Source organism: Nilaparvata lugens, chromosome 5 (assembly GCF_014356525.2).
Source record: "Nilaparvata lugens isolate BPH chromosome 5, ASM1435652v1, whole genome shotgun sequence".
Taxonomy (NCBI): domain Eukaryota; kingdom Metazoa; phylum Arthropoda; class Insecta; order Hemiptera; family Delphacidae; genus Nilaparvata; species Nilaparvata lugens.
The window spans coordinates 74276691-74294413 of NC_052508.1; the positions used below are offsets into that span (position 1 = coordinate 74276691).

At 36.4% G+C, this 17723-nt stretch overlaps 1 protein-coding gene across 3 annotated transcripts in view; it reads left to right on the forward strand.

The window, feature by feature from the left end:
- Positions 1 to 17723, forward strand: part of LOC111047541 (tyrosine-protein kinase Src64B) — a 259140-nt gene that overhangs the window by 66033 nt on the left and 175384 nt on the right. The gene's annotated exons all lie outside the window — the stretch shown is intronic.

Genomic DNA, 17723 nt, shown 5'->3' on the forward strand with positions numbered 1-17723 from the left:
ACAACTACAAGACTTAACCTATTTCGGACTATCATGTGTAACCTTATCTAAATTTGGGAGAGGAGCTATATTCATATGAGTATCGAAACTCAATTTAAAAATCTACTTTGTGAAAATAATTTAAGACTGAAAATTTTGTGAAGTGAACAACTACAAGACTCAACCTATTTCGGACTATGTGTAACCTTATCTAAATTTGGGAGAGGAATAGCACAAGGTTACCTTATTTTTCTCTCTCTATCATTTTGATGATGTACTTATTGTATGAATCCATCAATCATAAAGCAGCCTTGTTTATATTGCGAGGTCCACGATGTAATGACATTATTTGATTGGTTTTGCTATCCTTGTCTATCATTCGACATATCAGATAGCTTCATCCTTTTCTATCTCCGCAACGTTGCCAGATCGGTTCTTAATTGTTTTGTTTCTCTTCATAAGGGTTTCTCTCTATATGTCTTGTTCTCTTCCTTTCTTCCGGATATTATTTTCCATAAATTATTCCTGAATGTAGCAAAAGTACCATGGGTCCCAGTAGTACATTTGAAGTGATTCACAAGGGATAAAACTCCTTATGGGAGAAAACTGAAGGAATGAACCTCTATCTCGAAATACAGCTTGGAGGGTCGAGTTTTTCAGTAGTAATATTCCCATATTGTGCCGACCTGTTTACTTTTCTTTCGCCAATAGAGACCAGCTTTCTGCAAGTTACATAAAGAAACACAAAGGACCCCAAAAGTACTGAGGCATTCTTTTGGAACCAAACTTGCTCTCTTATTGCCAAATAGATCTCGTAAAATAAGATCTCGTAGACGTAGAGTGTCCTCCAGTCTTGCCTGGATGGATAAAATCTCGCATAAAATACGCATAAAATATGCGTCTCACGACGCATACAGGTTTTTCGAAAACAGAAAATACCAATTGCACAAATATTTTTTTCCTACAGTTACGTTGAAAAGTGGCCATTGCTGCACTGATTCCAGAACGCAAAGAATCACTTTTCCGCTCTAGTGCGGGAAAAATTTTTCTGAACTCCAGATTTGCAACATGGCAACGCAAAATACTTAGTAGGTTATATGGAGCAACAGTGCAGCAAAATCAAAATGAAGTTGGTAACAGTGACTGCTGTGGCTGCTATAGTGAGCAGAGGTGCAACCAAGCACAACGCGCTAATTATTATTCATTATATATTATAACCAAGGACAACGAGGACTTTAGGATTTTAGGATTAAGGTTTTTATCAATAATAAAATTACACAGAAAACATTTGATGAAAATTCAGGCAATTTTACCCATAATTACCCACTTTTCATATTCAATGGTAACTGTAGGAAAAACTTAATGTGAAATACGTGCGCAAAGTTCCTCTGCTGCACTCAAGAAACCATTCCGCCCTCGCCTTAACGTTTTCTTTCGGTGCATCAAACTGACACTTTGCGCACTAGTTGCACAAATAACTATTGAAAGCAACACTTCCAAAGTTCTTTTATGAAAACATTATGGGCACGTTTCCGAGCTCGGGATTTAGCTAAGTTCTAGCATAGAGAAACAATAGCATAAGTAGATAGGACACAAAGCTCTATGTTTATTTGGGATTTTTTCTAGACATTTTAAATTGATATTATCATAGAGAAACAATAGCGTAAGTTGATATCCCATGGTATGGGGCGTTTATGTCGCAACTTTTACTGCTATTATTGTCGATTATTGTCGATTTTCACTGTTTTGATCGGGTAAGAGTGTATGAATGGCCCTATATGAGGGACTACCAGCGTCATAAAGCTTCACGAGAATTAACTACGTGGACTATAGGCTTGAGACAACAGTAAAAGTTGCGACATAAACGCCCTATACCATGGGATATCTACTTATGCTATTGTTTCTCTATGGTTCTAGACTGGAGTCAGAAAATTAGCTTTCCAAAACGGGGCGTAGTCCCAGTTTTTATAACAGTGGTCGCCGTTCTTATTTTCTCATTTTTATAACTGGAAACGTTTTTCCTTGACGAAATTAAAGATTTATAAATAATTCAAAATAGCTGAAACTTTACACTATTTTCTCTAGGTTTTTGAAATTTAATGCAAACGTGACTTTGACAATGACTACGACTACGCCCCGTTTCGAAAAGCCAATTTTCCGACTCCAGCTGTTTAAAGTCTAGAACTTGCTAAATCCCGAGCTCGGAAACCGGTCCATAATGTTTTCCTCACAAAACAAACTGGTTATTTTCGCTATTCACGTCTCAATCTCATTCTGATTGGTCAATGTCAATAATAAAGCTGCGTTTACATCAAAGTTATTAAAATATTGTTAATAACTTAATGCTTATATATTCTATTAGATTGAACATAACTTATCATACACATGATGAACATATGTGTTTGTCAAGTTCCGTTCAATCTAATAGAATCTATAAGGATTAAGTTATCAACATTTTGTTAATAACTCTGGTGTAAACCCAGCTTAAGGATATAGCCATACAATTCAATAAGAAATTAATAAAAGTGCAAATATTAAATGGCAGTACACAAACAGTAATAAGTGTATTCAGTGTAATCAGTTTTCTACAAATAGAATGACAATTTATTAGAATAGATAGTGATATTTGAGAGAAGACAACTACTATCACATATTTAATTGTGTTCTCATATATTACGTGAGCAACTTTTTGTCACGTTCAAAAACACACCTCTTACTAATCGAATTTTAGCATTGGAAAATAGTGTCAGGGTGGCCTCAATGTCTTATACATTTATCTTTTCTCTCTCTCTTTCCCTCCTTACCTCGCACTCTCTCTCTCTCTCTCTCTTATTCTCACACACATTATTCACCCTTTCACTCTCACTCGCTATAGTGAGGTCCACATTATAATGACAGTGATTGCTTAGCAATGGTATTGCTATCCTTGTCTATCATTCAACAAAGCGGATAGCGCTATCTGTTTCTCGTTTTGCTCTGTTGCCAGATCGTCTTTCAACAATGTAGAATTAATGATTAATTAACAAAATATTTCATCCTGATTATGCAAATTCATTATAAAGTTATAGAAATATATAATTTATTACTAATCTATATATATAAAAGCGAAATGGCACTCACTCACTGACTGACTCACTCACTCGCAGAACTAAAAATCTACCGGACCAAAAACGTTCAATTTGGTAGGTATGTTCAGTTGGCCTTTAGAGGCGCACTAAATCTTTTGGCGATATTTTAACTCTGAGGGTGGTTTTTAAGGGTTTTAAGTTCGTCTTTTAGCATGTATATTCTTCTTATTCCAATATCTTGAAATTATAATTGAAATGTCCATACCATATGTTAATATAGAACTATTATTTAGAGAGAGTACCTCTTCGAAACAGTTGTTCAGGTAACTAAATTAAAATTTTGTCAGGTTGACATTAAGTTGAGTTGACTTTGTTAGGTTGGCACCAAGTTGAAGAATGAAATGCATTATCCAGGACCTCCTAAATACCAATTTATCCAATTAGCCAAAATTAGCGTTTTCTCAGCATTCTGCGTTTCCTCACCTTTTTCAATAATTGATGGAATTATATTTAAAAAAATTCAGTACACAGGTTTAGCTGAGGTGGAAGAATTTTGTTTGCCAAAGATACGCCGATATAGTAACAGGTGTTTTTCGAGATCAAATTGACATAATACGTTCAAATTCGGTACAGAGGCTCCGCTGAGGTCTACATGCAGGCGAGCGAAGTGAGCCCGCTGATCTCATTTTTGGACAATCCAGTCGGGGGTCTAGAATTCGGTACAGAGGTTCCGCTGAGGTCTACATGCAGGCGAGCGAAGCGAGCCCGCTGATTTCATCTTTGGACGATCCAGTCGGGGGTCCAGGGGGCGGAGCCCCCTGGCTAGACGGATATGGCGAGCGAAGCGAGCCTGACGGCTAGTCAATAAATAAAAATAACGAGCGAAGCTCGGTGCCCCGAAATTGCTAATAAAAGGACATCTAGAATACTGTATGTATTATGACTTTGTGAGATAAATAATTGATTTCCCAATTCTATTCCTAAAAAATATTGACCACAGACTTCCTACCTTAAATATATTCAGTCCATCCCAAACTACTCATCTTATCGTAAACCTCAACTTTATTCACCGATGTAATCAATAATTCAATGGACACCAGAAACCCTTGAATTATTTCAGAACTCACATCAGATAACGTGGTAAAATGACTGTAATTTGAACGTTTTCCGGATCGTTGATTGCAACAGATGTCCATGTCAGACTATATAGGACAGCTGCACCCAAGTTAATAATCATACACCTGCTCAACAATATTCCATGTTAAGGGAAAGGACTTCCTGACCTGAAAGTAGTATAAAATGAATGACTTGTATTGTTAGTGAACTAACAATATAGTTGAAACTAACTTTCAACTAACAGTTGAAACGAAGAACAGAATCATGGAAACACTAGTTTCATCCAATCTGCAAGTCAAGTACATACCTGTATTGTTAAGGTGCGTACAGACTTTCGCTCTGCTCCGCAACCGAACGTCACTCCAGCAGAGCGATTGATGATCGACCGGCGAGCAACAGTGGTTCGACCGGGGAACGCGAGAAGATCTAACATCTTCCGTAACGTTCATGATGGGTGCGTGGGCGGAGCGACTGTAGTTTGATGGAGGAACGAGGGCGGTACGAGGGCAGAGCGTGCTCGGTGCGGGTTGGAAGTGCGTATATGTGTACGCAGCTTTAGAAGGACATACACCGATTGCCCACCACCCCATCAACTTTTCGATAATTAGCACATATTGACTCTTTCAGTCTGTCACCATAAGTGAGAATAAGAACAGTGGTGATTGTTTGCTATGCTGAGTGACGGAGGTTCAAAGTTATTAGCGTTTGAAGGTTTTAAGTTTTCAAAAAATATATCTGAACAGCTTATTTCAGAAAGGGACCTGAGTCACTTTTAGTGATTTATCAGGAACTGCAAAAAACTGTCTGAAAAGAACAATCCGAATTTTTTCGACCTGATGATTTTTTTTATGCCAACTACATCTGTACAAGTCTGTTAGTACCCATAATATCATACTAGCCGTCAGGCTCGCTTCGCTCGCCATATCCGTCTAGCCAGGAGCTCCGCCCCCTGGACCCCCGACTGGATCGTCCAAAAATAAGATCAGCAGGCTCGCTTCGCTCGCCTGCATTTTTCATTTGAGCATTTGTATCATATGTTAGGACAATCCAGTCGGGGGTCCAGACTAAACGTCTGGCTAACGGATATGGCGAGCGAAGCGAGCCTGACGGCTAGAAATATAATATTCCAGGATTGAAGTAGCAGTGCCCAATCAATTTTTCCGCGATAAATGCATTTAAATCTTCAACTTGGTGCCAACCTAACAAAGTCAACTCAACTTAATGCCAACCTGACAAAATTATTAATTTAGTTGCCAGTTAACAACTGTTTCGAAGAGGTACTCTATCTAGATTATAGTTCTATAGTAACATATGATATGGAAATTTCAATTATAATTAAGAGATTGGGAGAAGAAGAATATACATGCTAAAAGACGAACTTTAAACCCTTAAAAACAATCCTTAGAGTTGAAATATTGCCAAAAGATTTCTTAGTGCGCCTCTAAAGGGCCAACTGAACATACCTACCAAATTTGAACGTTTTTGGTCCGGTAGATTTTTAGTTATGCGAGTGAGTGAGTGAGTGAGTGAGTCAGTCAGTCAGTCAGTGAGTGAGTGCCATTTCGCTTTTATATATATAGATTTTATGAGATAGTTCAAGTATAAACATTATTTTTGTCCCTGTATTTCATGGACTTGGGTACCTTTCTGCAATAAAATTATCAACTCTCACTATAAGAAATTCAATTCATTTTATTATTCATAACTTTGACTCAAATATAGTGATATAAGAGCAGATAACTTCACACTTTTTGATATTCTATTGATTCTGCTCTGAAAAATTTATTATTTTTTGATAAAAGGCTCATGTTCATGAGTGACATACTTCAAAGCTTTCTTGAGGTCTCAATTTTTTCTTTTTTCAAAGGTATCATTTCTGAATTAGTATAAGCTAGTGCTTGAGGAAGTTGTATTATTCGGATCAACTTTAGAGACATTGAAATTACAATAGTAATAAGCAGTGTTAACACTTATTCTTATAATAAGTGTTGTTGAATTAATTGCAAAATGCAGAATACCTAACCTCTAAGCTTAAATAATAATAATACCAGCTGTAGCGGACAAGATGCAGGTTTACCAACTAGCTACTTTAGTGCAGAAAAGTACTTCAGTCACTGACTTTGGTCCCTTTCTGCAATAAGCATAGTATGTGTCATATGATTTCTCTGTGATATAGACATTCAATCGGGTTCTTTCCTGCACTAAACTATGTGTAGTTTACTACTCCATAGTAACTGAATCCAGCATAAACTGAAAATTGATAAAAATTGACTCAGGTCCCTTTCTGAAATAAGCTGTTCATCTATATCTATCAACCTCATTGTCTCTGTCATTAAAACAATTTCAGAAATTAAAAGTCAAAACATTAGAATGAATGATTGATACAATGTGTTTGCTAGACAGTGATCATTCATTCAAGAGTACTGCATTTAAATTAATGATTGATCAGTCAATCATTATTCTAGTTCAATCTTTTGTTATCAATTAGAATGGAATTATAGGATAGAAATCGGTATCTCATTAACTAGGCTAATGTTGCCATAATACAGTAGTGTTTTGCTTGAAGCATCCTTAGGATTCTGGAGTAAATTTGAATTTCGCTCCTCCAATCGGGTAACGTAATGTCAGTTGCTAGTGAGAGCGAAATGACGTCATTTGTGATGACGTCACTGACGTTCAGTTTTCTACGTTCAATATGTGAGTGGCCAAACACATTCTGACCGCTGGGTGCAATCAGTAGATTCCCTGTTAGAATAATTAAACTGTGTGAGAATTTATGCAATTCATTCATCTATTAACCTCTTTTCAAAAACGGAATCCCGAAATTCCAAGCAGAATACGAAGTACGATAACTATAATGATACAATAGACGTAAAAATATAATCATGAATGGTCTATGTACAATGGTGCATATTGCACATCTCTTCTTGAAGTTCTAGCACTGTTAAGTTGTCCTCAAATTCAATATTTCAAATCAAAATCTTATAGTAACTGAATATTACGCACTTTGTTGCGACTGGATTCCTTCATGAAAGCGCGTAGAAGTTTCATATGCCTTCCTACCTCACTTCTGGAGGAAAGCAGGTATGTAACCTTACAAAGAGATGTAAAGAATATTAGTTTCCTTCTCTCTCTCCCTATACCTACTATACCTCATTCCATCTTCCCCTTATTTCCTTTTTCCTCCTCTCTCACAGATCCGTCTGCAAAATATCAACGTGCGGAATTTTAATTAAATATTTTCAGCAAGGTTTACAAGAATGTTGAATATTAGATAAAATATAGAGCTTGCACAGTGAAAAGACGAAACTGTGTTGCAAGCTGGTGAAAATTAAATGTGACGACTTTTTGACATTAAAATACAGTTCTTGAGAAGACTAAAATACAGTTCATGAAATAGATAAATAAATAGTTTGTTTTTTGGTCTTTCAAAATTATTTCTTTAATATGTGAATATTCCCTATTTGAGTGATAAATGTGAGGTCTAAGACCTGAGGTCTGAGGACTGAGGTCTTTTAGTGTGAAGTGAGGTCTAAGATTCAAGTCGACGGCTTATATGTTCTGCATTTACGGCGAAAAGCAGCAATAGAATTTCATGAAATTTGACAGGTATGTTCCTTTTTGAATTTCGCGTCGACGTATATATAAGGTTTTTTGAAATTTTGTAGTTCAAGGATAATATAAAAAGAAAAGGAGTCTCCTTTGAACGCCAATATTACCGTAGAAATCAGACTATAGAATTATTGATCATAAATCAGCTGTCGGGTGAATTATTAATTAGCAATCTAATATTATTAATGGAATCTATCTGCATTGATGGGGCGGCGCTCCTGAAATTTTTACAGATATGGGACTTGTGGCAGTTGATAGAGCTTATCGATGACTATTTTAGGTATGAATTTGATCAAAATCGTTGGAGCCGTTTCCGAGAAAATCACGAAAAACCCTGTTTTTGACAACATTATCGCCATTTTAGCCGCCATCTTGAATTGCATTTGATCGAAATTGTTCGTGTCGGATCCTTATAGTGAAAGGACCTTAAGCTCCAAATTTCAAGTCATTCCGTTAATTGGGAGATGAGATATCGTGTACACAGACGCACATACACTCATACACACACACACACACACACACACCACACACACACACACACACACACACACACACACACACACACACACACACACACACATACAGACCAATACCCAAAAACACTTTTTTGGACTCAGGGGACCTCGAAACGTATAGAAATTTACAATTGGGGTACCTTAATTTTTTTCGGAATGCAATACTTTCCTTACCTATGGTGATAGGGCAAGGAAAGTAAAAAGTAACCAGATTTGAACCTTTTCCGTTTTATGCCAAGAAACTCCCCTATCAGAAAACCAATGCCAATACACATAGTCCCCTGTCATTATTTTCATCAAATATCAAATATCATCGATCACTAACTCTACTAGTGAAAACCAGGCTTTAATGATAGTTGATAGTTGAGAATAGTGTCTGGAACCGATAAAATCTAACACACATTTTCTCCTCGTCTAAATTACCATCCTGTATCTATTTTCGTAGCAGAGTTTGAAAGCAATCTACTTAATGAATGTAACTCAGTCATCGACGTATAATTAGTACCATCTTGTCTGCACTGCATCACTCCATCTCTATCCATTAACGTGTCCACACCTATCACTCCATCCTTGTTTATTGTTGTCGTTTCCAGCCCAAGTAATTCGGCTCCCCTTCTCAAGTTCTATTTATAATAGCATGAGACGCTAGTACTGTACAAACACAGCCAGTCTTGCTGATCAATCAATACTATAGTGAGTTCCATGTTATAATGGCAGTGGAGAAAGATAGCAGAACAACGTTGCCGATACTCTGTCTTGTCGATGCCTTCTATAGACGGTAGCTGATACAGGTTTATTGATGTAATATTAACTGTTCATTCTCGTTTAAAATGATCAATTATATTTTATTAAGAAAGGAATTATTTTTTATAATCAAGATGAAATATTTTGTGAATTAACTAGTAGTTCTGTGATCAGTAGACCTCACGCAGTAATCTCATCCACAAGTACCTGATTGAAACTATAGACCTTATGGAAATACAGCATTAGACTGGCTTCTTCACACATCTGTGTAATCACTTGTCAGCTGATTTATGATGAATAATTGTATAGTCTCATTTTTACTCTAATATTGGTGTATGAAGGAGGCTCCTTTTTCCTTTTATATTATCCTTGAAATGCAAAATTTCCAAAAACCTTGTATATACGTCGACGCGCAATTTAAAAAGGAACATACCTGTCAAATTTCATGGAAATCTATTACCGCGTTTCGCCGTAAATGCGCAACATATAAACATTTAAACATTCAAACATTTAAACATTCAAACATTCAAACATTTAAACATTCAAACATTTAACATTCACACATTTAACATTGAGAGAAATGTCAAACCGTCGACTTGACGGCTCACTTCGCTCGGTCGATTATTAATTCTACATTGTTTAAAGACGATCCGGCAATAGAGCAAAGCGAGGAAGAGATAGCGCTATCCGGTTTGTTGAATGATAGACAAGGATAGCAATACCATTGCTAATCAAGCACTGCCATTAGAACGTGGACCGCACTATAGTAACACTGCTGAACGTGAGCAAAGTCCAGTTAGAAGCTTCCTCTGTTAGAAAAAATTAATGTTTAGAAATGAAAATGTTTAAAAAAATGTTTTAGAAAAAAATAATCCTAGGTTAAATGCGGCTGTCACCTTTCTGCGATTTTCACTAATAAAAATGATATTATAAACTCAATTTCGAATGAAAGTATTGTTTTTGAATTGAAAAATTATTTCATTCAAGTTTGAGACCAAATGTAGACGTTTTGGCTATAATCCACTTCACTATTTCTTTATAATCTTTGGATTGACAATTCAAATTTTGACAATTCCTATACTCTGATAAGAGTCTTTGGGAAGCTGTTAAAACACACAAACAATTTCCTTTTCCTACAGTTACGTTGAAAAGTGGCCATTGCTGCACTGATTACAGAACGCAAAGAATCACTTTTCCGCTCTAGTGCGGGAAAAATTTTTCTGCACTCCAGATTTGCAACATGGCAACGCAATACTTAGTAGGTTATATGGAGCAACAGTGCAGCAAAATCAAAATGAAGTTGGTAACAGTGACTGCTGTGGCTGCTATAGTGAGCAGAGGTGCAACCAAGCACAACGCGCTAATTATTATTCATTATATATTATAACCAAGGACAACGAGGATTTTAGGATTAAGGTTTTTATCAATAATAAAATTACACAGAAAAACATTTGATGCATTTCAGGCAATTTTACCAATAATTACCCACTTTTCATATTCAATGGTAACTGTAGGAAAAACTTAATGTGAATACGTGCGCAAAGTTCCTCTGCTGCACTCAAGAAACCATTCCGCCCTCGCCTACGGCTCGGGCGTAAACGTTCTTTCGGTGCAGCAAACTGTCACTTTGCGCACTAGTTGCACAAATAACTATTCCGCGTGGTAAGAGGTTTGCGCCCAACGTTTTACAAGAGTAGTTTCTACTTCTGCTAAAGCTCAGGTACGTTTTCATTAATATGTGAATAATTCCTATTTTATTGATAATAATGTGAAATATTTCTTCTATGTTTGGTTCTGAAGCATCTGAATTTAAAAATCTACTTTAAGAGAATAAGGACTGAAAATCTAGTGAATTTAGTGAACAACTACAAGACTTAACCTATTTCGGACTATGTGTAACCCTATCTGAATTTGGGAGAGGAATAGCACAAGGCTACCTTATTTTTTCTCTCCCTATCATTTTGATAATGTACTTATTGTATGAATCAATCTATATATATATATTATATATAAAAGCGGAATGGCACTCACTCACTCACTGACTGACTCACTCACTCACTCGCAGAACTAAAATCTACCGGACCAAAAAAACGTCAAATTTGGTAGGTATGTTCAGTTGGCCCTTTAGAGGCGCACTAAGAAATCTTTTGGCAATATTTTAACTCTAAGGTTGTTTTTAAGGGTTTAAAGTTTGTCTTTTAGCATGTATATTCTTCTTCTCCCAATCTCTTAGTTAAATTGAAATTTCCATATTATATTTACTATGGAACTATAATCTAGATAGAGTACCTCTTCGAAACAGTTGTTAACTGGCAACTAATTATATTTTGTCAGGTTGGCATTAAGTTGAGTTGACTTTGTTAGGTTGGCATCAAGTTGAAGATTCAAATGCATTTATCGCGGAAAAATTGATTGGGCACTGCTACTTCAATCCTGGGAATATTATATTACTAGCCGTCGCTTCGCTTCGCCATATCCGTTTAGCCAGACGTTTAGTCTGGACCCCCGACTGGATTGTCCTAACATATGATAAAAATGCTCAAATGATAAATGGAGGCGAGCGAAGCGAGCCTGCTGATCTCATCTTGGACGATTCAGTCGGGGTCCAGGGGCGGAGCCCCCTGGCTAGACGGATATGGCGAGGGAAGCGAGCCTGACGGCTAGTAAAGAATAAAGTAGCAAACGCGTTTTAAGAGACAAGTAGGTAATCCCGTTAATATTAGTCTCATCCAATTCAATTGTTAATGAAAAATATTTGTAAGCTCTTTGTGTGTTTAATTAAGGCAGCTCTGTTGGCTGGACTAGCGTGATGAAACTGGGACTGCAAACATGACCGAGAGAAGTGTGAGTACAGCTTGAGAGGTCGCAAATGCAAAGTAAAGCTCACCATATGCAAACAGTGCCGCCTTGAGGCTAGAGGCTTTTGCATCCCTGGGTCTCTAAGCTGCTCAGTATTGCAATTCCCGTCTCCAACACCTCTGATCTACCTCGGATATTGTCGGCATTAGTGATCTACCCTTCCAACACTCACTCCCTCTCCTCACTTTCTCTCTCTTCTTTCTTCCTCAATCACTCTCTTCTCTTTATCAAATTTCGAATATTTCCTCCTCTGCTTCGACACTCTTTCTCTCTTCCACCTCTCTTCTACACAATCTCATTCCTCTTCTTTGGCCCCGCACAAACACATAGATTTTTGTTCGTACAGTATTTTGCTGTCCTTATAATTTTTTTAACAGATGATTTCAAACAGAATATGTTTGTCAAGTTCCGTTTAATGTGATAGAATTCATAAGGACGGCAAAATATCGTACGAGAAAAATCGATGAATGTGCGGGGCTTTATGAAGATAATCAAACTATCTTTCAAGAGTAACCTTTTTCGTAGACTCTTTCTTTCACCAAGACTCTTTCTTCCACCATTATGTCTTTCTAGGTCATAAGATATTCTTTATTCAAAAAAATAAAAAACAAATATTGAATGAAAAAGACTAAGAAATTGTCAAAAAAACCACAGATTTATTGATACTTAGAAAGACTTAGATGGTGTAATAACCGGTCTTTCTAAGTATCAATAAATCTGTGGTTTTTGACAATTTCTTAGTCTTTTTCATTCAATTTGGTATGAATAATTACCACGATATCAACTTCTTAACTACACAAAAAGTGAAAAAACAAATATACAATCAAATACACCCCAAAAAGCACATACAATATTGTTCTTTCTCGTTCCAAGGTTTATTCTCTCTACTACTGTATATGTTTTTGTATCATGAAAACTATGCATATTTTAGTCATTGAACAAGGAAATTTCATTTTCGCCACACTGCACAGAAAGCAGCTGTTTTCCAGTCCCTACGTAGATCTGAAAGACATTGTTTGCAAACGACTCTCGTCTGACTTCAGAACAGGTTTCTTTCCGGCTAAGGCCGGAAAGAGTACCCTTTCCGGCCGCTAACATGGAACTAAAAAAGGTGAGACTGCTGTTCTAACTTTTTTAAAAATGTGTTTGGACAACTGTGCCATATGGTGCATCTTGTTCAGAAGGGTGAGATCGGAAATTTCCACCCCACTTTGAGAATCTTACGTCGTCTGGTTCTTGAGATACTATCCTCATACCGTAAACACTAGCTTTCTGTGCTTGTAGCGTAATATACTATTTCATTAGCAACATCTTCGTCAATAAACTTATAATCTAGAGGTCAGTATGATATTCTGTATCCTTAATGTATCCGATGTAGCCTAGTGTATGTATCTTTTCAATATGTTCAATATGATCCATTTAGATCAATTATTTTTGTTACCCAATTCATTCAACATATTTTTCTCATCGACCAAGAAAATTCCAATTCAATCAGGGAAATCTTTTCCAGGAAACTTGTTAGATAACTCAAAGCCATTTTCAGTTCTTCTCGTACACAAATTTACATCATCTTCATATTTAACTGACCTTTCTTACTCAGCACTGGAGACTGTTTCCTCCCCTATACGAAAACTATAGTGAGGTCCACGTTATAATAGCAGTTGAGTAAGATAGGAGAACAACGTTGCCGATCCTCTGTCTTGTCAATGAATTCTATAGACGGTAGTTGATACAGATTTATTGATGTATTATTAACTGCTCATTCTCGTTTAAAATAATCATTATATTTTATCAAGAAATAAATTATATTTCTCAATAATTTCATAATGAATTTTAAAGATTAAGATTAAATATTTTGTTCATTTACTTTTAATTGTAAATTGTTAAAAGACGATCTGGCAACAGAGCAAAGCGAGAATGAGATAGCGCTATACTAAAATGTTATAGCCTAAGCCTTCTAGTCTTAGAATTATACTATAGTGAGGTCCACGTTATAATGGCAGTTGAGAAATATAGGAGAACATCGTTGCCGATCCTCTGTCTTGTCAATGCCTTCTCAGTAGCTATTACAGGTTTATTGATGTAATATGAACTGCTCATTCTCGTTTAAAATAAACATTTATATTTTATTGAGCTATAAATTATATTCTTCAGTAATTTCATAATGAATTTCATAATTAAAAACGTTGCCGATCCTCTGTCTTGTCAAGCCTTGTGTAGACGGTAGCTGATACAGGTTTATTGATGTAATATTAACTGCTCATTCTCGTTTCAAATAATCAATTATATTTTTCAATAATTTTATAATGAATTTCCATATTTAGGATTAAATATTTTATTAATGAATTATTAATTCCATATTTTTAAAAGACGATCAGGCAACAGAGCAAAGCGATAAAGAGATAGCGCTATCCGCTCTGTTGAATGATAGACAAGGATAGCAATACCATTGCTAATTAAACACTGCCATTATAACGTGGACCTCACTATAATATTTGATATTTTCAGTAAACTTGTTAGAGAACTGGAAGCCAGACCTGACTCTGCTTACTCAGCCCTGTTTACTCCCTCATCTTCAAACTGATGTTGACTCTTGTAATCTCCATACATTCTCCTTCATAACGGGTTTCATCGGTCTTCATCCATTTTCTTGCCATATATATTTGTAGATGCTAGTCATGAGAGCACGTAGAAATTGAGTTTGCTCGTTGAACGGAGGAAAAGCAAATGGAGACCAGTTCATTTTCAGTGATGACGAGCTTCATCAAGTTGATGAGGATGTTCACTATGATGATGATGATGATGATGATGATGATGATAATAAATATCGATAATGATATAAAAAAAATAATGATGATGATGACGCTGGAAAAACGCAGAATTTGGGTGTATCTTTGGCGTTACTGCAAATTCCTTCTAACACAATATTATTACATTGAATGAAAAAGACTAAGAAATTGTCAAAAAACCACTGATTTATTGATAATTAGAAAGACCGGTTTCGGTTATTACACCATTGTCAATCTCTGATAAAGAGATTTTTGACAATTTCTTAGTCTTTTTCATTCAATATGAATAATTACCACAATATCAACTTCTCAACTACACAAAAAAAAAATATTATTACACCCTAGCTTAGCTTCTGTACTAAATTTGAACTGTTTCTGTACATTTTGCTCTCGATAAATCTGAGAAAAAGCAAAAAAAAACGCTAATTTTGGGCATATCTTTGACGTTATTGCAAATATTCCTTCTAACACAACATTATTACACCCTAGCTGAGCTTTTGTACTGAATTTGAACATTTTCTGTTCGTTTCATTTGTTTTCGATAAAGCTGAGAAAACGCTGGGAAAACGCAGATTTTGGGGCGTATCTGTGGAAATTTTTCCAAATCCGTTCTTAGTGCGCCTCTAAAGGGCCAACTGAACATACGTACCAAATTTGAACGTTTTTGGTCCGGTAGATTTTCAGTTCTGCGAGTGAATGAGTGAGTGAGTCAGTCAGTCAGTGAGTGAGTGAGTGCCATTTCGCTTTTATATAGATAACAGCCATTTTCAGCATAGAAATGACGGACCAATCACAAGCAAGTTTCAGATTTCGACACCTACTTGGCCACGCCTCTCATTCCCAGCTACCTCTACTCTCTCCTGATTGGTCGATAGTTTGACTAGTAACTACTGTTTTCGGATTCGGCCACTAGATGGCCGGTCAAGCAGCAAGTGCTTGATTAATATTATACACTCTCATTCTCCCCCCCCCCTGATTCGTGTCAAATACTCCAAATAAGAAGAAGAAGAAGAAGAAGAAGAAGAAGAAGAAGAAGAGAAGAAGAAGAAGAAGAAGAAGAAGAAGAAGAAGAAGAAGAAGAAGAAGAAGAAAAGAAGTAACATTCGGCTGCAACACCACCAATCTAAAAGAGAACTAATAGAGCAACCATACTTGAACTTTGACCATAATGATTGTGGAAGAGGATGAAGAAGAAGGAGAAGATGAAGAGGAAGAACAAGAAGAAGAGGAGGAGGAAGAGATGATAATGAAGAAGAAATTTGAGTGAAAACAAGATATTATAAAGTGGAACACAATAGATGTGAGTTGAAGGTTCCTCTTCTGCTTTTTCGCCACATGCTTTGATATTAATCTTGTAATTAATATTATATTGATTCTGATTTCCTACCACCAAGTTTCTAAATTGAATAAACATTGATAATCAAGACCATCGCAGTTCAATACAGAGTTTCCCATATTAGAATGGAATTGGCCTACCGCAAAGTCCAAGATATGCGTGAGCTCGAAAATTCCATAACATTCTGATCTCCTATCAGCAAGTTTCTACATTGAATTAACATTGATAATAAAGACCATCTAGTTCAATACAGAATTTCCCAACTTTATTTCCCATATTAGAATGGAATTGGCCAACCGCACGAAAAAAGTCCAAGATAAGAGCGAGCTCGAAAATTCCATAACATGCAACTCCAATTAATAAATTTCTATTGATTTGATCCCAGCAGAATTCGAATCTTTGTCGATTCAATCAAATAGCGGCTGACCACTCGGGAGCAGACAATCATATTCGGTTTTTGAATGCGGTAGGCTACTGGCCCATGGCACACAACTTTTGTTGAGTCTCTGGTGGTTTAATTAAAAGTTGATCCTTTCCGAATTCATACCTCGATACCTAATTCTGGCAAAGTTTGTGTTCAATCCTATTCGAATCGTAAATCAGATCACCCCTCCTTTTGATTCTAATGGAGAGTTCGTATTCTGCCCATATCAACGCCTTAACCACATTATACGTTATTCAGTCTAACTCTATCCCTGTTGTTCTGAACTGCGTACAGACTTATGCGCCACAAATCTTCATCAACTGATTTTATCTGTATCGTTACCGTTAGGCTAGGCATACACCAGTTAGTCAAGACGAGACATGATCAGACACGTTCAGTCACAAAACTTCACATAGTTGCTTATGACGCAACTCACACTGATTAGTCATTGCAATTAGACATGTCTTCATAAGCAACTATGTGAAGTATTGTGACTGAACGTGTCTGATCATGTCTTGTCTTGTCTTGACTAACTGGTGTGTGCTATTGGGGTTTATAATCTTGAAATCCCAATTTTGAAATATCCACTACTACTTCGGCCTATTTTTATTGAATAAATTGAAATTGGTTCCATATTTTTATATTTTGAATGGTTCATTATATTTCATAATTGCTCCGAAAAACTCAATCAATTAATAGGCCTGAGGTAAGACATGTGGTGGTGATGGAATATGCAGGAAAATTTGGCAATATATATATTATTGATCAACTACTCACCGCTATATATATTCCTCATAAGACCGGTCGACACGATACGGCAACGACGTATATGCGTTATCTCTCCTTCACATAAATGAAGCACGTTCAGTTCTCAGCACATCATCATACGGCACGACCCGACACATACCGACAAAAATCTGGTGTGGCGCACTCACACAACTTTCCTTGCCGTTTTGAAAATTTATCATCTGACGCAAGTGTTCCCACGCATCTCAAGTCTACTATTAAAAGATCCGCCAGCTGGTGACAGGACAATAACGCTGGAGACACATGAAGTCTGCTATCTCTTCATAGTGAATGATCAATAGAATCAACAGTTGCCAACAGTTTGCAATTATTGAATAATCACATTTTCTTGAATTTCAAGCTTATTTTCAATTTTAGGTGAAAATGTTACTGAACATTAATTGATTTTCATGTTCAATCTTTTCCACTTGAATGTTTTTGTTTAAATTGTATCTGAAGCCTGATAATTAGGAATCTAAAATCAAACTTTGCATA